The following is a 25260-nucleotide window of genomic DNA, read 5'->3' as shown; positions in this document are numbered from 1 at the left end:
TTGAAAAATAGAGAGATGATGGAACATCAAGACAAAGAACAACTACAGAAGAAGCTACTCCTATTTCTGGGTCAAGCTCAAACATGAATGCATCAAGAATCACTCAAACCAGTGCACACATTTCTCAATTACACAGCACAAGCAAGGTAAGCAACAAAAAACTTCTCATACATTAACCATTTAGTACCATTAAAAAAACCAACTAAAAATATGATACAATTATCACAGGAGAGCTTAACAGGACTACTCATGGAACAAATCAGGAACTCCAAGAAGAAACATACTCTGTAAGCAAGTTTACAATTCAAAATTCATTAACTTACTCCACCTATACAACTGTAAATTTAGTGTACTCATAATGTAATAATTTTCATGCATGTTATAGTTTTCCCAAGAAATGCAGGGATCATACACAAGTATGTTACTAGGTCCAGATATTTTCCTGGTACAAACAGAAACAAATTATAGATATGCAAAATTCAAATACAGCTATTGACAAACACCTTACTATTGTTTATTTATCACAGAAACTATCTAATTTATTAATCAAAATAAATGCAGGGAACTCTATAATTGTAGGAACAAATATCAAACTATTACACATGAGATGAATATGCCATATCTAATGCTCAAAAAGGAAAAGAGGTAAACATGAAAAAAATACATCAATAACTTGCCTGATTGCTAACAACCTTTTTCTTTGGTAGATTGCTGTTGAAAACATGAACAACATTCCTGAAACAAAAACCAATTTCAATTACTCAACTTCAGATTTAGAGGTAACACTCTAAAAACATGATCCCAAACTACATATACATTTACTACAACAACATTCAGTATGATAAATAAAATAATTAATTAGAACTATTATTCACAATTTTAGGACTACCAACTCAGGAATTGGGATGAAGAATACTTATCAGAGCAAGAAGAAGAACAATGGCAGAATGGTATCTTAAAAAACATGCAACTTCAAGTAATACAAGAAGCTACAAGCGTTGTAGAAGAACATGTGTCAAGGACAACATTAGACCTGACTAGGACAAATTTAGAAACAACAAATAATGAAATAGTACCAGTAGAAGAGATAGACACTGCAGAAGGAAAGGGAAGTCAAGAACTCACTGAACAGGAAATAGATGAATTCATCAGTAGAGAGCAAATATCAGCTTCTGAAGGCAATAATGCAGATATCAATAGCATGCACACCCCACACTTAGGTATGGAATTCAAAGAAAAAATATAGCTCAACACTTTTTCAACTTCTATGCATACCTTGCTGGGTTTGAAGTTGTCGTAGTCCATGTCTTCAGGACTAGAAATAAGAAAAGGAACGGTGAGATAACTAAAGTCACAATGAAGTGTCACAAACATGGAAAAGAAGAGGAGCCAAAAACAACATATCAACAAGAGGCAGCAATTGACAAGGATATTGGCAAAAAAGGTACAAAGAGATAAACAAATGTGATAGCAAAAACAAACTGCCCATGTGTGATGGTTGTGAAAGAAGTAGGTGACATTTGGAGGATTATAAGGCTAGACTTGGAGCACAACCATGAACTACAACTAGGGCAGAGAAACCAACAGTTCGGTGGACACAAATATATGACAGAAATGGAGAAGTCATTAATCAGAACCTTGAATGATAACAATATTCCTACAAGGAAAATGATTTCTATACTATCATATCTCAGAGGAGGACCTATAGCACTACCAGTGAAGAAAAAGACGTGAGCAACTTCAGAACAAAGTTAAATAGAGAAATAAGGGGAATAGATATGACCAAGGTATTAGACAGCTTCAGAATCAAGAAGAGTGAAGATTCTACCTTCTTCTACAAATTTGAGTTAGATGATGACAACAAAGTGAAAAATATCTTTTGGAGAGATGGATCTTCCCTGAAATACTATGCAGATTTCAGAGACTGTGTCAGCTTTGACACAACATATATGACAAACAGATACATATTACCTTTTGCGCCTTTTGTAGGAATCACTGGCCATGGACATACATGCATTTTTGGATGCGCCTTCCTACATGATGATACAACAACAACATTCAGATGGGGTTTCAAAACATTCCTAGAGTCGATGGGAGGCAAGCACCCTCAAACTATAATAACTGACCAGGACAAAGCTATGAAAACAACAATTGAAGAGGTGATGCCAAATACAAGGCAAAGAAATTGCCTTTTCCACATCAAGACTAAATACTACTCAAAGAACATCAAAGTATTTGTAGCTAAAGATGGCCTATATGAGGAATTTGAAGACATAGTGAACAACTGTGTCACAAAACAGGAATTGGAGTACTTGTGGTAGAATATGATCAAGGAAAGAGCACTAGAGATCAACAACTACTTCACAAAAATGTGGGAGACAAGGAAAAGATTCATGCCAGTCTACTACAAAAATGATTTCTTTCCTTTCATCCAAACCACATCAAGAAGCGAGGCTACAAATGCAAGATTCAAAGAAAATATGGGTCCAACCTATAGTATTATCAGCTTTCTGTGGGAGTACGAATGCATAATTGAAACAATAGATAGAGCAGAGAGCCTAGAGGACCACTACAACAACCAAAAAAGACCAAAGGAACTACTCTTCGGATACACATTTGAGAAGCAAGCACATGAGTTATACAATAGAAACATATACAAGAAATTCTAGGTTTAGCTAAAAGATACTTCAACACTCACTTACAAGGAAATTGAACAAGACAAGGCCTTTGAAGTATGGCAAAGAAGCAACCAGGTTTATAAGGTACAAAGGATAAGGAAATATATAGTGCTGACTGACCTCACAGAAGGGAAAAAAGAATCCAGTTGCATCTATGCCAAATTCAGCAAAGATGGCATACTCTGCTCCCATATTCTGAAAGTGATAATAGAAAAGGAAATTAGCAGCATACAAGATAAGCACATACTAGACAAGTGGAGGAAAAAAGATATGAGATTGATCAAACAAAGATTAGAAGACAAAACAGCTGCTACAAGTTCTCTGCTAAGATTCAATATACTATCAAGGAAATCCACTATACTGAATTCAAAAGCATCTAAAAAGGAAGAAGCAATAGATTACCTTATGGCAGAAATGGAAAGGATTGACTTGCACCTAGAAAAGTTACTAGCACCTCAAGCCATTGAGGACGATCAGAATGAACCAAACTCACATACATAAGTACAAACAGGTGAAACAACAGATACTAAGGTCAATGGTTTAGAAAATATTATTCAAGATCCAAATACAACAACAAAGAAATGCAGGCCACCAAAACCAAAGAGAATGAAGACTGCAATAGAAGAAGTAAAGGAGAAAATGAAGCACAAAGAGACCAAGAAGAAGAAGAAATCAACAACAAATGAAATTTTAGGTAAATATCACACAAAAACATATTTGTTACTAACTAATATCATTTAGCATGTATATTGATACAATTACACAACAACACCATTGTGAACAAATTTTCTCCTGACAGCATCACCAAGTAAGCCAAAGACAAAGAGAATGAAGAAAGCATAAAAAAAGAACACTGATGTAGAGGAGAACAACTCTACAGCTACAACAAAGAAGTAGAAGAAGAGGGTGGAAGAGAACAAGAAGTCAGCAAGACATTTTTCAGAGAAACATCAACATATGTCATACTATATTAGACTTAAGAACTGTAATATAAAGTTTGCTTGTATGATGTGCAACACAACACAAACATATTGTAAGGCACTTCCTTAAGTACTACCCTATTACATGACAGGGAGACCAAAAGTTTTTGACACAGCATTAATACCTTTACAGACCAGCAAAAATACTGCAGGCAATGAAGACTAAAGTAGAAAAGAAAGCAAGAAAAAACATCTAGTGAGAGCCACCTTCCTGAAAAAAAGACATACAGTCAACTAAAAAAACAAGTCAAAAAAAAGAAGAAGAAAGCATCGACAATACCTGATTGTGATCATAGGTAATGACTGGACTCTTGTTACCAGTGTTCCTAGGGTTAAACAACATCTCATTGCATAACTTGATCCTGATATTTGGAATATCTTTGCTGCTGAACAAATAAAACATAGAAGATCTTGGCGATGACCAGTGCTCAGGAAACATCATAGCACAAACTCCTGAATCAACACTACATTAATTAAAAGAAAAAAGATTAATATGATAAAACAAAAAAGTGACAAAGGTAAGCATAACAAAAAAGAAAAATATACAAGAATAAAGAGAAATAAAAAAACTTAACACAAATCAAAATTACTAAAAAGCACACACACACACACCTATTATCTGGAGACTACTTCAGCACACTTGGATATATAACACCATATTCACAAGAAACATCATAGCACAAACTCCTGAATCAACACTACATTAATTAAAAGAAAAAAGATTAATATGATAAAACAAAAAAGTGACAAAGGTAAGCATAACAAAAAATAAAAATATACAAGAATAAAGACAAATAAAAAAAAACTTAACACAAATCAAAATTACTAAAAAGCACACACACATACTTATTATCTGGAGATACTTCGGCACACTGGATATATAACACCATATTCACTGAACTTGATATCAAACTTGACAAACCTGTCTCACCAAAATTGGAATTCTAGAATCTAGATCAGAAAACAGAAAAAGATCATCAAAACATTTAATCAAAAACACAAAAAAGAATAATAAAGCTAGTGAAACAAAACATACCATCTTTTCCCTAGCATATTGCTGGTAAGCATGAAGTTCAGAATAGAATGAATCAAAGAACACAAAATTCATATCCTTAATATCAACAACAAAGACAAACCATTGATCTTCATAGAAAGTTGGGAAATACAACTGCACAAGCAAAAAAAAATTACAATAAATACTAAAATAAGAAAGCAAAAAAATTAAAAAAAAAAGGAGCATCAACCTTGGAAAACTTTACTTCAAAACCTACCAAGTCGGAACGATGAAGTGGCCTGGCCTTTGCAGAACGCTGAAAAGCTCTCATCATCACATCACCATCAACTTCACCATGATCTTTGAGAAGATTGTCCTTCAAACTCAAAAAATTTAGAACTAAAAAAAGATGAAATTAACTAACACATATGTTTACACCAAAATTTGGGAGAGGAACGCGGGAATTCGAAGGCTTCCGAAATCGTGCTCATCAAGGAATCAATTGCATAAGGATCGATATCAGCTGATTCAGATACGATTCTAGAATCGAATCTCTTTGAATGACGTCAGCAGAGAGCGATGATGAGCTACGGTTGGTGCTAGAAAACTACATATCGAACTCTATAAAAAGGGAAAGATTAGTGTCCAAGTTATCTTAAATTAGGAATGTTTTCGTCTATGCCAAAGATTGTAATGAGTCTTGTTCGAGTAGGATTCATGTCTAGGCTCCGGGTATAAATATTAGCCCCCCGGTTATTGTAAAGGACACACAATCAATCCAATACAAGTTACTTACTTTTTTTTGGCTCCGGCCACCCCTTAGGAGTAGGAGTAGAGTAGATCCCGGTGAGTTCTTCAGCGAGCAGGGCTGCATCGGTCTGGCCGACCTCCGGCTTGTCTATAAGTACCGTCATGGCTTATACTTCTATTTGTACGGCTGCATCGATCTGGTCGACCTCCACTACGACTCTAGTATAAGCTAGTTATCGACTCTTGTTTAGTTCAAGTACGGCTACATCCATCCGGTCGACCTCCACTGCTCGAACTAGATTAAGGTCAAGTTATCGGCTCTATCTAAGGGTGACGTTCCTTCAGATATATTCATTAAGTTATCGATATTGCTTATTGCTTTCATTATTCATCTGATTACAGCAATATGACTTCGTCCGATCGGGATTGATCTAGATCGGCCTTATATCTTTTTTTAACCCATCATTTGTTAATCTAAATTTGATCTAATATGTACTTTAAACGATGAGTTATGTTTTATCGGTTGTTTTATGTCAATCTTGATCATGCATAGTGTGCGGTTAAGGCATATCTGATATTGAGTAGATCTATTGGCTAGTGAAAACCGTTCTATGGCCCGTTATCATGGCCTGCGTGATTTTGCCTCACACCCCACTATTAGCACCGTGGAGTGGAGATCGTTATTTGATAGATTTGTTCCTGATAGGGCATGACCTTAATTGTGCGCTATGCCTGAATTGGCTGTTTTAGCCGATATCGAGTGCTTTCACGAACAGTTCACATCACGAGACCATTGAGGTAAAGATAGGTTGAAAGATGTGTTAGTCCTATGATCTTATTATTGTATTATGGCCTGCATGATTCTGCCTCATGCCCCACTAATGTTAGTAATAAGTTAGGGCCATTGAATCTATTGTTGTTTCTATGGCTTGCATGATTCTACCTCATGCCCCACTGGTCATAGCGATAGATAAGATCTAATATGTTCATTAGATTTATCTTTATTAAATGGTTAAATGATGATGAGCTGTTTCTTTTATATAAAAGGGATTTGATTACTTGCAGTCATTGGCTTAGTATGAACTAATTATTATTGACATCTTATTGTCATTGGCTAATATTTGTCTAAATAACGATATTCATCTGGAATGATAACCAGTTTTTCTTACACAATCCCATGAGCTTTAACTGATTTATTCCTATGAGTATGCTAAAATCGACTAACTTCCATATCGGCTCTTAGAGCCGCACATTCGGGACTGTCTGGCAACATCAGCATGTTCCACCTTAAAGTACTGATTAGCTTTCTCTCCTTGTCAATTGCAAGGTCAAATTGGCTAGCTTGTCTTGGGAGGAGTATGTAGGATCGACCACCCCTGCGTTGAAGCCAGGCGGATCTATAGCTCCATCGAGCAGACCCTTCTGGCTTGCTCGTGTGCCCTCAGCATGGGACAAAATTTCTATGCCGACACATGTTCTGGCACACCTAGTGGGACTCCACAATCATCATGGAAGTTCACAACAACAATGACATCCTTATGGTACATTATGAAGATCTACCTGATGGAGATAAAGATGTCATCGACAAAGCTATAGAAGAGTTTCAGAACAAGTGTTTGTTGTCCTACATCAAAACCCGTGACAACACAATTGTTCAGAAATATCCACTACCAAGAGTTCTATTACACGGGCAGACAGATATAGTTGAAGCTGAAGAAAGGTGTTTCTTTATGGAAGTTGTAAACAAATCTGTTCGTGATGCCATATCAACCATAATGAAGCTTTCTTGGACACATTCCACAATGCCATGAAAGAGGTGATTCATGGGTTTCCAGTTAGTCAAGTTGGGCTGGCTTATTACAACATTCCACATCCATCAACCCAAGGGACTAATCAAGTTGGTACCAGTCATCAAGAAGCAGCACTAGCTGGTAATGATGATGTCCAGATAGTTTAGAGTTCATCTGAACAAGCTCAAGGTACTACTATGAATCAGACACGGTATAATCCTGGATCGTCAGTGCAGCATGTGCAACAGCCGGCGGGGCAAGGTCAAAACCAGGTGATTAATTTTGGCACATCAGGCCACATACCATCGTCGGCTCAAAAAATAGCACCATCAATTCAAAGGATCCGTAGAGATATAGATCCTCATGTCTACAATCAGAGACTTTAAGCAGCAAACTAGCAAAGGACCCAGTAGATAGAGATTCCATAGGGGTATCATTATGGCACAGATTATAACACCCTTCACATGATTCCAAATCTAGGGTATTAGGGCACATGGGATTTCAATCCACAGATGGGTTAGCAGGTGTAGAGAAATCCAAATTCACATGCTGACGAGTTATTGCTAAAGGTGACCGAGATGATAAAGAATCAGTTCGGTCTAAAGCTAAAAGGGCTAACCTTTTCTTACAAACGCCCATATCCAGAATGGTATGATTTAGTCGCTCTTCTTGCAAATTATAGGCTTCTAGAGTTTGCTAAGTTCACTGGCCAAGACAACACAAGCATAATAGAACATGTCAGTCGATATCTTACATAGTTGGGTGAAGCGTCCGTTGAAGAGGCCCATCGAGTTCGTTTCTTCTCCTTGTTCCTATCAGGACCAGCCTTCATTTGGTTTTCATCACTGCTAGTCAACTCCATTGAAAAACTGGGCTGACCTCGAGAAGAAATTTCATATATATTTTTATACTAGGACTGGAGAAAAGAAGATTACCGATTTGACAATTATACGGATGAAACTAATGAATTGGGCACTGAGTTTCTTTAGAGGTTCCGAGAGACTAGAAACTTATGCTTCTCATTAAACTTGGTCGATGATCAGCTAGTTGCTTTAGCTGTTCAAGGAATGCTGTCAATGTGAAAAGAAAAACTGTTAGGACAAGAATTTGACAACTTGGGTCAATTGGCTCAACGAGTGGCAGCGCTCAATAGCCAATTCCAGAATATGTGCAGAGATACCCGATTCCATAAGAGTACCACAGTGGCCAAAGCTTATAATCTATACTCAATCGATGATGGCTATGAAGATGAAGAAGAAGAGGTTGTTGTGGCTGAATGGAATTGGGGCAAAAAGACAATAATGGTGCCAAATCCTTAGGGAAGAGGAGTTGAGGAGAGCTATGACTTTGATGTCACCAAATCAGACAAGCTCTTCAATTTCTTGCTTGAGAAGGGATAGATCAAGTTGCCCGATAATCATGTTATGTTGCCCCCTGATCAGTTGAAGAATAAGAAGTTTTGCAAATTCCATAACACTACTTCTCATTCCACTAATGAATGTAGAATTTTCCGGCAGCATATACAGAGGGCTATTCAGCAAGGAAGGCTCAAATTTGATACGCCTCGAAAAAAGAAAGTTGATGATAATCCTTTCCCAAGAGATCAAAACATGGTTCCTCAAATGAAAGACTAAGGTCCTAACATCAACCAAATCAAGAGAAGCTAGAGCAGTCGATCCTGAGAGGCAAATATCGGCCGACGAATACAAAGAAATTAGGAGACATCGTGACAAACAAGAGAGCTAATATGAGTAGAGAGAAGCGTCAAAAGAAGGGGCGACAAAGCCATGAGTTACATCTCAAATTCTGTTAAATAAATGGCAGCGGCAGAAGGAAAAGGGTTATCAGCGTTGGTTAGAAAAGCAAGAATACCAGCATCAATAGGAAAAAGAGAGGTATGAAAGAAAGCAAGCTGAATTGCATTGGAATTATCCTTTCTTTAGACATTGCTGGAACGAAGGTTTGAAGTTGCCTACCAGGGATAGCTGTCCTGAGTGCAGCGATCAGTATTAGGAGTTTAGGCAATCTCAAGCCAACCACCGGTCTATCCATGCTCAAGATGCATATCATCACAATAACATGGATCGGCGCTTAAAAATGGAAGTGTTCATAATCAACTTGGAAAAAGAGTTATTGATCAAAACTGGGCTGATTACGTAGAAGTAAGTAATGAAGGAAGATATGTTTGGTAGGAAGGCCAATGGTGTCCGGGAGGTTTCACAAGAAGCCAGAAGAGAAGGGTGCAATGCCTAAGAGGCAGAGAGTTGGAACAGGCTCAGGCATCCGATAAACCTTAAGTATGACGTACTAAGCAAACATCCGATAGAAAGCAACCATCGGCTAATATTCAAATGAATTTTCTGTTGCCACCAGAATTCAGAGCTCCGGTAGATCAAGAAGTTTATTTGGATTTCGATGAATCGGAGTATGAGGAGATAGTTGCCAAGTTGATGGTTATACAGCAAGCAATATTTGATAAACTAGTCAAGCATCGGCACCTAAAAGCTTTATATGTGAAAGGTTTTATTGATGGGAAGCCGATGAACAAGATGTTGATGGATGGAGGTGCTTCTGTCAATCTCATGCCTTATACCACTTTTCATAAACTTGGCAAGGGACCAAGAGATCTGATGGAGACTGACATAATGCTTAAAGATTTTGGAGGTAATGCGTCTAAGACCTAGGGGCAATAAAGGTCGAACTGACAATCAGGAGTAAGACTTTGCTCACCACATTCTTCATCATCGATGGAAAAGGGTCGTACAGTTTGCTCCTTAGTCATGATTAGATTCATGCGAACTATTGATGTACCATCGACCATGCATCAGTGTTTGATTCAATGGCATCGAGATGATGTCGAATTGGTTCGCGCTGATGAGTTTGTGAGCATCGCAACAGCCGATCTAGTTTTTTGGGAACTAGGAGATTTCGAATGCTTTTCTGGCAAGTTATGGGAAGGAGGCTTCATTAAAATCAGCAATGAAAGCCAACAGCCGATGCAAGCGATCAGCTCTGAGAGTTTGTTTTAGTAAATAGTCACGGTTCCACGTCGGCCGTCGGATTAAAGGAGAATAAGCACTGGTCCAGGAGATGGGCTTAGGCCGACATATGTGAATGCTAAGTCGAGTCATAAATGCAATTCAGAGTTGATAGATCTATTAAAGGAAGTTCTATTTTGCTTAATGGGATGCTTGACCTAGGTTGACCGATCGTTTAACCTTTGGTATGAAAAGTTCTGCGTAAAGGGATGTTATCCTAGCATGTGATCAACACTTGATAGCCGATTCGTTTAGTCATTGGCTCTAAAAACCGATACCAGAAAGGTATCGCCTCTAGTTCAAAAAAAATGAAAAGTCTTCAAAGACATAAAAGCCGATACGATATGTATCGCCTCCAGAGCAAGAAATAAAAGCAAAAACATTCATGACACATACAGGGGCATTACACTGAGACACATTCATGAAAGAACAAGAGTCTTTGTTCATCAGTTTACCCTAAGTACAAACTAATCGAAGACCTTGTTCACTACATCCTGAGCGGATGTAATGTCCACAATGGCCTCTGCAGCAATGATGAATTCTTCGAGCAGATCCTCATGTTCCTCAGGGCCGTCGCCCATCGGGAAGCCAGTCTCCATGGTGTGGAGCTCATATCTGGTCTGGACTTGCACCATAGTTAGCACCACCAATGCGCCATGATGAACGCCGTGGAGGGCGATCTCCTGAACGCGGGCCAGTATGTCTTGGAGGCAATCGTTGATGAGAGAGCTTCGAGCGTTGACGGCATCCGTGGCCACATTCACCGCTAGTTGGAGAGACTCCAACTGCACCGTCTGGGCTGGCGATCATAGAAAATTATCAAGACAAAGACAGTGGAAACCATAATAGAAGCATTCATGGAACTCATCTTACCTGCCACCACGGCGTCAGATTCAGCCAGCCACGCTCGAACAACACTGGCCTCCTCCTCAGCCACATTAAGGGCTACTTGGAAGACCCCAAGATGGATCTCAAGCTAGCCGTTTTTTCTGATTCACCTCGAAATAGCGGTCCTCGGTCGCCCTCCATTCTCGAAAGAAGCACCGGGCATCGTCGCCATTATATGAGTTGGAAGAATCTGATGATGAAGCCGGTGTGGAAGATGCAGCATCAAAGGGCTTGCCGACCCTAGGGAGGGGACGAAGACTGTCATTTATGATGAACCTATAGGCAAGTCAGAATAGATCATCATCATGAACAGAGGATGACAATCTTACCTCATGCATCGGAGGTGCTAGTTCATCGTCATGTTCTCCTCTAGGATCTCCTCCGCTGCACGCTTGCCGCGGTTATCTTCGCCAGGCATGGGATTAATTGGATCTACAGGAAGGGAGGAAGGCCGCTATGGAGTTTTGCAAAGGTGGAGAAGTGCAAGGGAACAGGAACGGTTGCAAGTGTAGATATGTTCAAGGCTGAAGCCCTCGGCTAGTAGTTGAAGCCACGAAGCGAAGAAGTGGATGCCTTGGGACGTGCAAAAGGCAACTACAATCAATAGAAGGTGAAGCGCTACCTCACTAATACCGAAGAGAATACGGCGCCAGGTGACTAAGGATGGAAGATCTAAGGGCTCTCTTAATAAAGGCCGTGTTTTCAGACCTAAATGGGATTAAGATCAGGAGTCTAGAATCAGCTATTTTCAAATCGATTCTTTAGTCGAAACAAAGAAAAACACAGTGAGACAATGGGGAGTATGGTTGTCATTGGTTCTACACAAGACATATGTTGATATACGAATTACAAGTCTAGAACATCATGGATCGCTTTCAACACTTCTAGCCGAATAGCATCAGCTTCTGCGATCTGTTGTTTGTCTTCTTTGGCTAATTCAGGAATGCTCTCGAGGCTACTTCGGATAGCTCTACCTTCTCTAACTTTGGCCAACAGTTCCTGTTTCTTTTGTTGAATGGCATCAGGTATTTGAGCTAGGATGGACTTATGACAATCAATGGCGGCTTTCACATTTCCTAGCTCCTTCTCAAGTTCTGCACATCTGGCTTCCAGTCGAGACAATTCTGGGTCAACACTGAGGGAGGAGTTCTTCAAGTGATCAATCAACTGTGACAGTTCTTTAGCCTCTTGCATGTTTGAGTTCCCCTTGGCCAATAGAGTTTCATGATCAAATAGATTCGTTTAAGCCAGTTTCACCTTCAGGACCTGATCTTCAAAGAAGGAAAAAGGAGACAAGACCCTAGAGAGGGCTAGGGATGGATTACACTTGATGGCCAAGAAGACTCTATGCATTGGATCAGCGCCTTGGACCAGATCGGCTATATTCTTTTCAAACATTGGCAGGACATCTCTTAGCTAATTTCTGATCTCTTCTGGCAAGGTTCCCTTGGAGGAAGTGGCTGACGAACTGATTTCATCTTCATCAAAATAATCCTCAAGATTGAAAGAGTAACTCAGGGCTGGAAGATTGAGTGCCTATGTATAAAGAGAGCTTGATTAGGAGGATTAAGTCAATTTATAACAAATGGATGGCAAAGAGGATGTAGTACCTTCTCTGTAGTAGCCTCTATCTAGAGAGGAGGAATAGTTGATGATGCACCAATAGCATCTGGTCGAATCAGCTCTGAGCTTTCGACATTGATATCTGCAATGTCAAATTTTAGTTCATGATTATTGTAGAGGAATAAAGGGGACATTTAACTTCCTTACCATCAGTTGCATGTTGAGCTAGGGAATCAATAGGATCACCTTCGATGCTGATAGGATCATTAAGTGGACTATTAGGGTCCTGCTCTTGTGTGGGTGTTTCCTCAGGAAGTGTTTGGCATGATAAAAGCCAGATGAGGAATGGAAGCCAAAATAGATCAAAAGTTAAAGAAAATTCTCTAACAAGCATCAAAGATAAAACTCACATTTTCTGCTGTTATGGAAGCATCGGTTATTTCAACTGAAATCGGCTTCTCTTGAGGACCAGCCGATGGGGGTTCAGGTAGTGCTGAGTCAAACACCTGGGATAGCAGTCTCGCACCTAGAGTAGGTTGAGACGCAATGCTCGATAGCTGTGGAAGAACGGGATCAACAGTTGAATAACATTTTTAAGACGGAGATAAATTGTTTACCTGAGCAGCTGATGGTCTCATTCTATGGAGTCTCTTCCCAGTAGTGGGTTTCTAGGTTGTCCCTTGAGCTTCCTTGCGCTTTGAAGATTGATGTGTCACGATAGTTGGTTAGAACAGTCGGCAGGAGAATTCACCAAGTAATTTCTCTAAAAAGGGAATAAAAAGTTACCTCGCTAGTAGAAGCAAATTCCCCATCCAGAGCTATGCACAAAGGGTGAACCAGCCCATAGAAGAGGTGGGAGCACCATTCTTGCCACCAGGAATCAAAAAGAGTGGAAGATAAGATAGCTCTAATCCAGTCATATAAGCAAAGGGAAGGTAGATTTGACCCCAATTGAAAAACTCTAGAGGCTTCCATCACCTCACCGATATCTTCCCGTGGCTTCAGTGTGTTCTTGAAGAACAGTTGAGGAGGCAATTGACCAAGGCCAAACTAACGAGCCACAAATGAAGGGTTGTAAAACTCATAAGTTGGAAGGTTGCCTAGGGTGAAGGAACTCATAGCCATTTTGTCGCAGATGTGATGAAATTCATCTAGGACACAGGGCTTGATAAAAGAATTGAAGATTGCAGCCGCCGTCTCATCCGAACAGCCTGATTCAAATCGGAATTTGAATGGAAAGATTAACTCATTGTTTTCATCCTCATCATATGGCATCCAAGTCAGGACTTCTGCATCAAACCCTCTGTAAAATTTTTTAAAGAGATGGTCAACATTGACATCAATTACTATGGTTGATGCAGCCTCGCCATAGCTCAAGCACTGGCGGGTTCTTCCTTCTCACCCTTATATTCCTCATCAAAATTGGCAAAAGGAAAGTTGAGGTTTCTAAGATCAAAACTGACAATCTTGTGCATATACAGGTTCAACCATAGCTGTATCAACCACCAAGGGCCACTGATAGTATGCACTGGTTCATTCTTCAGTAATTGGGCAGTTACCTGATACAACAGATGATAAGCAGCCCCTAGCAGATACTTTCCAAGGGGGATTTCCTTGCCTACTACCAGATGCTCTGTCATAAGCTTATGGTTATAAGTCAGACCACAAGACGACCCATAGAAGACGAATCTCTCCAGCCACACATTCAAAAAACCTACATATTCCCTCTCACTGACAGTTGATTCGTCTCCAATATGGTTCATGATATAACTTGCCCATCTAGAACAATATGATATTTTGGCTAATCTCTTGGAACCAGTGCTCAAGTATTTATAAGGTTGCATTGATCCAGTTATTCTAAGGCCGGTCAACATGTAAACATCGGCTAGGGTAATGGTCATCGGGCCGTGACAAAAAATGAAGGCGATCAAGGCATTGGACTAGAAATAAGATGCAGAAATCAAGAGTGAATCATTCCTCTCCATCCCTGATAACGAGAGTGTCAAACATTGATTTCAATCATACACCTCCCAATCTCCGCCCTTTTTCTTGGATACCCTACGGAACCAATCTCTCCATCCCTTGGACATTTTAGGCCAATTTCTAAAGGGAGTTTTGGTATTCCAAGAGGACAAATCCACTGCAGACTGTTTGAAGGGGATTTGGTTGGTTTCTTGGCAGATGAAATAAGATGGATTAGGATCACCCATAGGCCCAAGAAAATAAACGTTGGAAGCAACAACTGATGGAATCAAGATTTTGTTCCTCATTTCTTAGAAATCGGATAAAATGAATTTAAGGATAAAGGAAATACAGGGTAACGACCAACATTTCGAGAATAGAAATTTGAAAGCATACCTCAGGGACATGGTTGACAGGGTAACGACCAACATTTCGAGAATAGAAAACCAAAGTAGATTTGAATCTGAGGAAGGCAGCTTGAATAAGGGCTTGACAGGGTGAAAGATTTGCTAGTGTAGAAGTTTTGGCGATGGCGACGTCGGCTGTTGAGATTTGTTCGAGAAAGAAGGGAAAGCACAGGCCGAGTGAGTCAGAAAGGATACTATTGGGGCATTATATAAGACTCAGCCCGAGAAGTCAGGAGTCGCGCGTATATCTCGGAGCAAAAATGGTTGCGGCGTGGTAAACAGATAAATAGGAATTTTGGAATAAAATCACTTTTATCCCAAAATTGGAGGGCATGTGTTTACACCAAAATTTAGGAGAGGAACACGGGAATTCGAAGGCTTCTAAAATCGTGCCCATCAAGGAATTGATTGCATAAAGATCGATATCAGCTGATTCTGATATGAATCTAGAATTGCATCTCTTTGAATGACATCAGCAGAGAGCGATGATGAGCTATGGTTGGCGCCAGGAAACTACATATCGGACTCTACAAAAAGGGAAAGATTAGGGTCCAAGTTATCTTAAATTAGGAATGTTTTCATCTATGCCGAAGATTATAATGAGTCGTGTTCGAGTAGGATTCATGTCTAGGCTCCGAGTATAAATATTAGACCCCCGGTTATTGTAAAGGACACACAATCAATCCAATATAAGTTACTTACTTTTTTCAGCTTCGGACACCCCTTGGAGTAGGAGTTGAGTAGATCTCGATGAGTTCTTCAGCGAGCAGGGCTGCATCGGTCCGGTCGACCTCCAGCTTCTCTGTAAGTACCATCATGGCTTATACTTCTATTCGTACGGCTGCATCGATCCGGTCAACCTCCACTATGACTCTGGTATAAGCTAGTTATCAACTCTTGTTTAGTTCAAGTACGGCTGCATCGATCCAATCAACCTCCACTGCTCGAACTAGATTAAGGTCAAGTTATCGGCTCTATCTAAGGGTGGCGTTCTTTCGGATAGATTCATTAAGTTACCGATATTGCTTATTGCTTTCATTATTCATCTAATTACAGCAATATCATTTCGCCCGATCGGGATTGATCTAGATCGGCCTTATATCTTTTTTAACCCATTGTTTGTTAATCTAAATTTAATCTAATCTATACTTTAAATGATGAGTTATGTTTTATCGGCTGTTTTATGGCAATCTTGATCGTGCATAGTGTGTGGTTAAGGCATGTCTGATCTTGAGTAGATCTATTGGCTAGTGAAAACTGTTCCATGGCCCGTTATCACAGCCTATGTGATTCTGCCTCACACCCCACTGTTAGCACCGCAGAGTGGAGATTGTTATTTGGTAGATCTATTTCTGATAGGGCATGACCTTAACTATGCGCTATGCCTAAATCGGTTGTTTTAGCCGATATCGAGTGCTTTTACGAACAGTTCACATCACGAGACCGTTGAGGTAAAGATAGGTTGAAAGATGTGTTAGCCCCATGATCTTATTATTGTATTATGGCCTGCATGATTCCGCCTCATGCCCCACTTATATTAGTAATAAGTTAGGGTCGTCGAATCTATTGTTGTTTCTACGGTCTGCATGATTCTGCCTCATGCCCCACTAGTCATAGAGATAGATAAGATCTAATATGTTCATTAGATTTATCTTTATTAAATGGTTAAATGATGATGAGCTGTTTCTTTTATATTAAAGAGAATCGGTTACTTATAGTCATTGGCTTAGTATGAACTAATTATTGTTGACATCTTATTGCCATTGACTAATATTTGTCTAAATAACGATATTCATCTTGAATGATTTCCGATTTTTCTTACACAACCCCATGAGCTTTAACTGATTTATTCCTATGAGTATACTGAAATCGACTCCTTCCATATCTACTCTCAGAGCCGCACATTCGGGACTGTCTGACAACACCGGTATGTTCCGCCTTAAATTACTGATTAGCTTTCTCTCCATGTCAATTGCAGGGTCAAATTGACTGGCATGTCTCGGAAGAAGTACATCGGATCGACCACCCCTGCGTTGAAGCTAGGCGGATCTACAGCTCCATCGAGCAGACCCTTCCGGCTTGCTCGTGTGCCCTCGGCATGGGATAAAATTTCTATGCCGACAACATAACATCCAACACTTACTAAAATGTTAGAAAAGAAGTAATGCCACTTCGAAACATCTGGATGACCATCAGGACGGCAAAATAGATGATAGCAAAATGCAGCCACCACAAAATTATTTACTTTACCACCTGGGTTCATAGATTCTCCAAGGGACCATTATGTACAACGAACACCTCCAAAATACAAAGCATCCTCCCTACAAATAACAAAAAAGGTAAAAAAGGATTAGTTACATAAAAAACTAAGAAATATACAGGAGCACTATCAATAACAAAAAAACAAGCAATTACTTGCTGGGACTAGACTTCGACAAAGCACAGATAGCCTTGTAGTTTGCAATTTCAGATTTTGAAACTTTAAATTTCTCTTGAAGATTATCAAAATCATCACCATAATATCGACTTGGACAAACCATCCTTCTAGGACCATGAACAGGAACTTTCCCACCAGTTGATGAATCCCTTGATTTGAAATCAGAACAACCAGCCACACCTGCTGGATCAATAGAAGAATCTAATGGAAAACCATGGGTTTTGTTTAGAAACAAATTAGGAGTTTCTGAGCTCATCCTCGCTTTTTCCAACTTGGAATTATAGATAACATCAGATTTTTTAGTTTCAACTCTGACTTTATCAGAAAAGGACCTTGAACCAGTACAAACAACAGGAGAAGTATCCTAAAAACAAGAAAGACGAACAATTATAAATATAAATTATATATATATAAATGACAAAATCAAAAAGAAAGAAGGAAGACTAACATTTCCTTTGGCAGCAGAATTTTTAGAATTCTTCACAGCACTGTGACTCAGAGGCAGCATTGGAGGCTTCTTAGAAAGTTTAGGTGTAATACGGGGAGTTTTTTCATCAGAAAACATAAGAGTTTGCATAATTACATGATCCTAAAAAATAAAATGAAATATAAACAAGACAACAACAATAATAGAATACAAAAATTTAAAAACAAATACAACAAACAACAGAAAATTAGGACCTAACCTCATCTCTACTACTCACAGAGCCATTCTAAGAATCTTGAGACAACTACAAATTAAAACAAAAAACAATAAGCTTACAATAGAAAGAAAAAAAGGAAAACAAAGAGAGAAATCTTATCACACTATACCTTAGATGGAAACAATCTAGATAGATGTTGAAAAGGAAATGGGGAGACAGAATCGAATCAGGGATAACAACATTCTCTTTATCAATAAGAATGACATCCCTATCCAAATTAGAAGAAATATGACAACCACCAGAATGAGAAGCAACATTAGTTCTATCAGCCAAAGGGTTACGAACAGAAGCATGAACAAGCCTGACTTTAGCACCCATCTAAGGGGAAGACATAGGTTTCAATCTCTGGCTTAAAACAACGGAACTTCCTAAAGAAGAGATCAACACTAAAATAAGAAAACAAACAATTGCAAAAAAAATGCTGATAGCAAACAATGAAAAAATATAATAGCAAACAACAAGGTCCTTACCACTACTTATATAGCAAAGTGGTCTTCCTACTACAGCATATTATAACAACTAAACTGAATGGTAAGCATAATCATAATACAAGGATTACAAGCCTGAAAATTGATGATAGGAAACACTAAAAACAAGATACAAAACACTAGGCTTAACAGTCAAACTATAAAAAAACAAGAATCAAGGGTACTATATAAAGTGAAATCATCAAATACAAAAAACTTGAAAAATACAAAGTACCATTAATACAAAACATAACACTTACTCTTTTTCAACTTCTCCTCCAAATCAACATCAATAGGCTGATTATTACCAACACGTATACTCTGAGAGACTTTGGGAACAGAATCTGCATAGAATTAAGATTCAAAATTGTAAAAGAACCAAAAAAAGAAAAATTATATAAACAAAGTAAAAATCATGAGCAACAGCAATCCCCTTTCATACCAGGAACAATAACAGGATCACTTTTATCTTCATCTGGACTTGCAGCAACAAATAAGGGATCATCATCTTCAACAGATGGATCAGTCTGAGCAATAGCTTCCATAACATCCACAATCAACTCCTTCGATCTCAAATCAATAGTACGCACATGCTGCATCAACTTTGCGAACATATCTTGGTAGTCTTTGGACACATTCCCAAGAGAAATGATATCCAAATCGAAGGACGAACCACAGTTAAAGGAATGCTTGTCAACCAACTGAGATATCTTGAACTTCAAAGCTAAAGAGAGCTTACAACTAGAAACAGATTCCATTTTATCACAAAAAATAGAATCAAGGTCATCAGCAGAAACCACAGTCTTAAGGCGACCACGCTGTCTAAAAAATTAAAAAATAAATAAATAACCAAACAATGCATGACTTAGAATTAATCACAACAGAAAGAATGCAAAAAATAGATCTAACCTTATAATAGCATGTTTTCTCAAAGTCAACCAAAGGTCTGTAACCAATACCATAAACACCAGGAGATTTGATGTCAAGATTAGCATAAAACTGAATCAAATCACCCTTCCACACAGATATTTGAGGAATAGAGCCAACAAGTTGCCTTTGCCAAAAATCAATATGATCCAGGTAAACAACCTTAATGGCTCATAGGAAACACTAGTTCCTAGATCAACCATATAAAAATATAATACAGACTAGACTTAAAACAGAAGAGATAATAAAATAATATCTTGAAGAAAACAAAGCACAAAACAAAACTCACAAACAACATAGAAATAAATGCCAAAGCAACACATAAACCCAAATACTACATCATTCCTATAGTAGAAATAAACAAAATAAATACTCATAACAAAATATTACAAGAATCATATCTATAATTAAAAAAGAAACTTACCGCAAGATAATACAGATAACCACCAAGACCTAAACAACGTTTCGCTTTATCATCTTTACCTCCATTGAATGCCTTGACATGATCAAGTAACCAATGTAGCACATAAGCACACCACTTGAAAATCTTTAATGTGCTCAACATCTTCAAATGTGCCAAAGTACTTTGGGCTTGGAACAGTATTCGTATTGGGGCACAAGAAACTGCTCAAAGCAACAATCATGAAACAAATAAGCATGTCCTCATCTAACAAATCTTCCCTCTTGATCAACTTATCAGCAAAAAAAGAAACTAGCGGAATCTTAGACTTTCCAAACTTCGATAATACAAAATCCTTGCCAGCACTTGGATCAGAAGGGAAGGGTCTTGTACCAATAGGAAGATCTAGAACAAGATGAGCTGACTCCTCAGTCGGTGAGATTACCTTTCCATCATGAACAACATCAACAGATTTGGGATCAACTAAATGTGCAACCCACTTAGCAAAACTATTTGGCACAAAGCATTTATCAATCAACAACAGAGAACCAAACCCATAGCTAGCAATGACAGCCTTCTTCTCAGGGGACAAAGAGGAAATCACATTCATAAAAGTTGTAGCAGAAAATCTTGTGAATCCCTCCTTAGACTTCTTTATAGATTTCATCTTCTTAGACTAGAATTATATTAAAAAACAGAAAACATGCAATCCACAAAGCTACAAAACACTGACAAAAATAGCAAGAAGGATTACTAACCTTATGGCTCAATGCAATTTTTAGCCTTCTCTTCATATTCCTAATCTTCTCGTACTAAACAAACAACAAATTATTTTAGTAAATGAAAGCAGTAAAAAAGAAACCTATTGAGAAAAAAGGGGAAAAGAACAAATCCATACATCTTTCAAGCACTTCTCATACAAATGTTGGTCAAAACTTGAATTGTCACTAGAAGAATCACCCTGCAATCACCAAAAAAAATTAACTAAAAAACATTTACATATACATAAAATACAAAAATATGAAACTGAAGTACAATCAGAACACTCACATCTGATACATCCAGAGTATCCGAAGCAGATTGATATGAATCATAATCCATATAAGGAAGTTGAGAACACTGCACATCATCCAAATCATCATTTTCAGAATCATCAGAACTAGATATATCAACAACAACACCAGGCCTTTTCCGAACCATCTAACAAAAAATTAACAAATTAAAAAACAAATTAAAAAACTAATAGAACTAAAACTGATGCCCCAAGTAATTATACTGAAACACACTAGTTACTAAACAAATATAATATTCATGCACAGGTCAGAGAGATAATACATAATAGCAATCATGGTGTACCCATCTAGAAAGTACAGGTCATAAATATTTACACAGAACTTGCAGCAATATGAAAGTCTAAGCACATATTCATGCACATGCCATACCATAAGAAATAATGATGAAAACTTGCATTCTAAAATACGGTTGGGATAAACAAATTATACTACACAAGAGCAAAAACCGTATAAGACATGGACTTATGGTTATGGAGAGTCATGCATTTAAAAGGTCACCAGGTTCAACCACTTGGAGGTAAAGGCATACTACAGAGTAAGCACAATACAAAGAGCAACTTCTAGCAGCTTAGCTACAGTACCAGCTAGAGATGCTGCAGCCACAACCGCTACAGCTTCTAGCAGAAAATATAGACAACAACAGAACAAAGATATAAAAAACATACTACTTTCAAACCTAAGTCAGTTAAACACTTGTTCATAGCTCTAAATTTGGTTAAGGAAAGGGCTTCATCCTAGTAAACAGTTGGTCCAGTATTCGTAAATCCGACTCATTTAATAGCATGCACTATTCCTCATCTGCTAAATCATGTAGATAGGCATGCTGATTGAATAGTTGATGCATTTTACAAACTAAACAAGAAGATAAATTCAGAGATTAGGATCTGATAGCTCTATAACCAACCCATTTGCTAGATCAAAATATGACAATTAACAAAACTTAACACATGCTGCTGCACTACCCAAAAGAAAACAAATACAACAATATTGAGAAACTGAAACTCTAACAGTTTACTATTATAAAGAAACTGCAATCAATTTTCCTACAAACTAAACCAAACTCTGACAACAAAAACAACCTACTAAAACTTCAATCATTTAAATCCTAAAAATCTAAAGTGAACTAAGAATATAGGAAAGAATCAGAACTGCTATGCTCAAGATAGAACATGGGAAATGAGCACAGTTCAGATAGCACATAAAAACAAAAGATGAAAAAAAGAAAAATTAAAGAATAAGCAGTAGAGAATATGCAAAAGAACACAAGTCAGCTATCTTTCATTGCATAAGGTTGATCACCTAAGCACAATTCATAAAACTCAAAAACAAAAACTTACACCAACAAAAAAAATACTAAAATTACACTATGATTTGGAAAAAATTACATTGAGTCCTAGGATGTAAAAATAGTAATATTAGCATATAATTTAACCCTACACATGGCTAAAACTATGAAAGGGTGGCACCGTAAACTCATTTGCTCTATTGCCTTGCCTAGTATACATACAAGTCTAAGTACCAACTATACGACAAACTACTATACAAGGGTAACATCACACAAATCTACTCCAAAACAGATGTAGTAAGACACTGCAACATTGTTAAGACCATTCCCAAAAAATAAAAGAAAACAACTATTCCCAAACCATAAATAAGCATAAAACTACAGTCTAGGAAAGTAAAATATAAGCTACAAAACAAGTAATCTAGTCTTAAAACGAGATTGATCTTTCATCTTGAAATCACAGCATGAAATACAACACACCATCAACTAAACAGCCTTTGATAATGCATCTCCTAAAAGGCAACAACAATCAGTCAAGATGACAACTCATAGAAACAGGCTAATGTAATTTTTCTAAAGCTAACACATGTCACAACTTCCAGTGCCCTAAACTCCATAATGTTTCAATTTTCCACAAAATGGCCATGTCGTAACAAAAATAGCAGGGAATTCATTTCATAACCATAACCTATTAACATCATTTTCACAAATCTACATGCTCAAATCTCGTTGGGCATAGCCAAATAAGCAGAAAAATACAACATAGAGGAGGCATCCATGGTCAACCAAAACAACAGTGAACAAAGAGAAAACAAATAAAAGCAGTTTTACTCAAATTAACCTGAACATGAACTTTCCAAAACAAAATTGCTATCAATCAACCTCTATTGAACTTGAAAAAAAAACTATTCTACTCAACATGAAGAGAAATATTATTCTATTGAACTTGAACATAACTAAACTGGAAATAGAATCTACTAAAATAACTTCAATAATCTACCCATCAACACACATACATACATCATTAAGAAAAAAAAGTAGCACCACACACTAGGCACAAGAGCTAGATAAAAAACATGACAAACTCGAGAAGAAAACATACCTTAACAGTCCCTATGAGTCGCCAGTAGCAGGGCCAGCCGCCACCACCGAAAAACAACAAATCGAGTGGAGGAATATGAGAAGAAATGAGAACGGCCAAAACGCAAAATGACGAGAACGAACCCTAACAAACATAATCTACTGAAGCAGAATGAACATACCTTGGCAAACCCCTAGGAATCGAGCATCATCACAACAAACGCAGCCACCGGTGTAGGAATACGAGAAGAAATGAAAGCATCACAACAAAATCAGATAAGGAAAATGAACCCTAACAAACATCATCCAATAGAGCAGAAACGAAACAAAACTTACCAAACCCTAACAAACGCCAGACGCCGCACCAGTCGCCACCGCCGGAGGACACAGATTTGCATACACAAAGAGGAGAACAAATTAGAACGGAGAGAAGAAGAAACGACCAGAAACAAAAAACTCGCCAACGGCGGAGAGCGCCGAGGCGCGCGGAGCAACGGCGAACAACGGAGAACGCCGACTTGTCGGAGAAGAACTTGATGTAATGGAGCACAAGGAGCGTACCTCGCCAAACCCTAGCAATCGCCAACGGCGGAGAGCGTCGAGTCGCCAGGAAGAAGACGAAGCGAAATGAGAAGGAAACGGGGAAAGGGGGAGATGACAGCGAGTAAATCGACGTGACTCCCAAAAAATCAAACAGTGCAACACCGACAACTTGACCCCACATGTCATCCTCACAAAATCCACAGCGACGGGGATATCAAACGCCAAAAGCAAACAACCAGATCGGACGGTCCAGAGCATAAACGTGCAAGATCTAACGGGCAAAAAAACGGATGCTGGAGGCGGCCAAAACATCCGGTTGCTAGATAGCAATTCTAGAAAAAAAATTGACCTTTGGCTATTCAATAGTCCATTTTGAATAAAAACGCATTTTACATACATAACTTTTTGCACATGTTCATATTTAGGAAGCCTGTAATTGGTCAGGTGATATTGTGTGGACATGACTTTGTTAGGATTTTGGTAAGCTCTCAGCGCTTCCAGCAAGTAGCTTTAGGTTCAATGTGAGTACGTAGTTATTAGATTGGATTGTGCTTTGCGACCTTAGAAAAGGGTTTGAGAAGACGACTAGGCCGCCAGAGGAGGTGGGTGTGGGGGCAGAGCATTGGCGCAAGTGCAAGCGCAGGCAGAGGAAGATGGTCGGAGCGGGGTAGCTCGGTTAGAGTTGTTCATGCAACGGAGGTGGTAAAAGATGATCGGATACTAGAATGGCGCATGGCACCACATGATATATGGGAAGTAATGTATAAGTCTCAATATGAAGAATGTTGCAAGAACTGCGATGTCGATAGAGATAAAAAAACGTGGAACAATTTAAATCAAATTGAATAATCAGTTTTTATCAAACAGGTTTTTATTGTTGACATTATCAATGCCATGTGAGTCATGCTTAAAGAAAAAAAACTTTTATTGACTCCTAAAAGTTTATTTCCTTAAGCACGAGTCACATGTTATCTATATGTCAAGTTGTCAACAATTAAAACCCGTCTGGATTCCTTAAGCACAACTCAGAATGTCCCTAATTTCTATACAGCAATTTTGTATTATCGATGCAATGTGAGTTGTGTTTAAGAAAAAAAACTAATTATAAATTGAAGCTCTAGATACTTCACGGATCTCGTTTATTTGTTTATGATCGGAATGCATAGCCAGTGATGTTTTCTTTGTTTTAATTAATTCTGTTGCTGCGACCTGCTCATTTGTTTACGTATCTATTTGTTCCTGCGTCAACGTATCATTTTGCCTTTTGCTAACCCCTCTTAACGAAATACTCCTA

General features: G+C 38.3%; 3 pseudogenes; 1 reads left to right on the top strand and 2 right to left on the bottom strand.

The window, feature by feature from the left end:
• Positions 1–2480: 2480 nt before the first annotated feature.
• Positions 2481–3575, top strand: LOC136464674 (protein FAR1-RELATED SEQUENCE 2-like; annotated as a pseudogene).
• Positions 3576–3851: 276 nt separating this feature from the next.
• Positions 3852–18064, bottom strand: LOC136464665 (uncharacterized; annotated as a pseudogene).
• Positions 18065–18811: 747 nt separating this feature from the next.
• LOC136464660 (uncharacterized) lies at positions 18812–24152 on the bottom strand (annotated as a pseudogene).
• Between the last annotated feature and the right edge of the window lie 1108 nt (positions 24153–25260).

Source organism: Miscanthus floridulus, chromosome 1, assembly GCF_019320115.1.
Source record: "Miscanthus floridulus cultivar M001 chromosome 1, ASM1932011v1, whole genome shotgun sequence".
Classification (NCBI taxonomy): Eukaryota; Viridiplantae; Streptophyta; class Magnoliopsida; order Poales; family Poaceae; genus Miscanthus; species Miscanthus floridulus.
The sequence above is the reverse complement of the archived record's forward strand: the minus strand, read 5'-3'. Positions and strand labels throughout refer to the sequence as shown.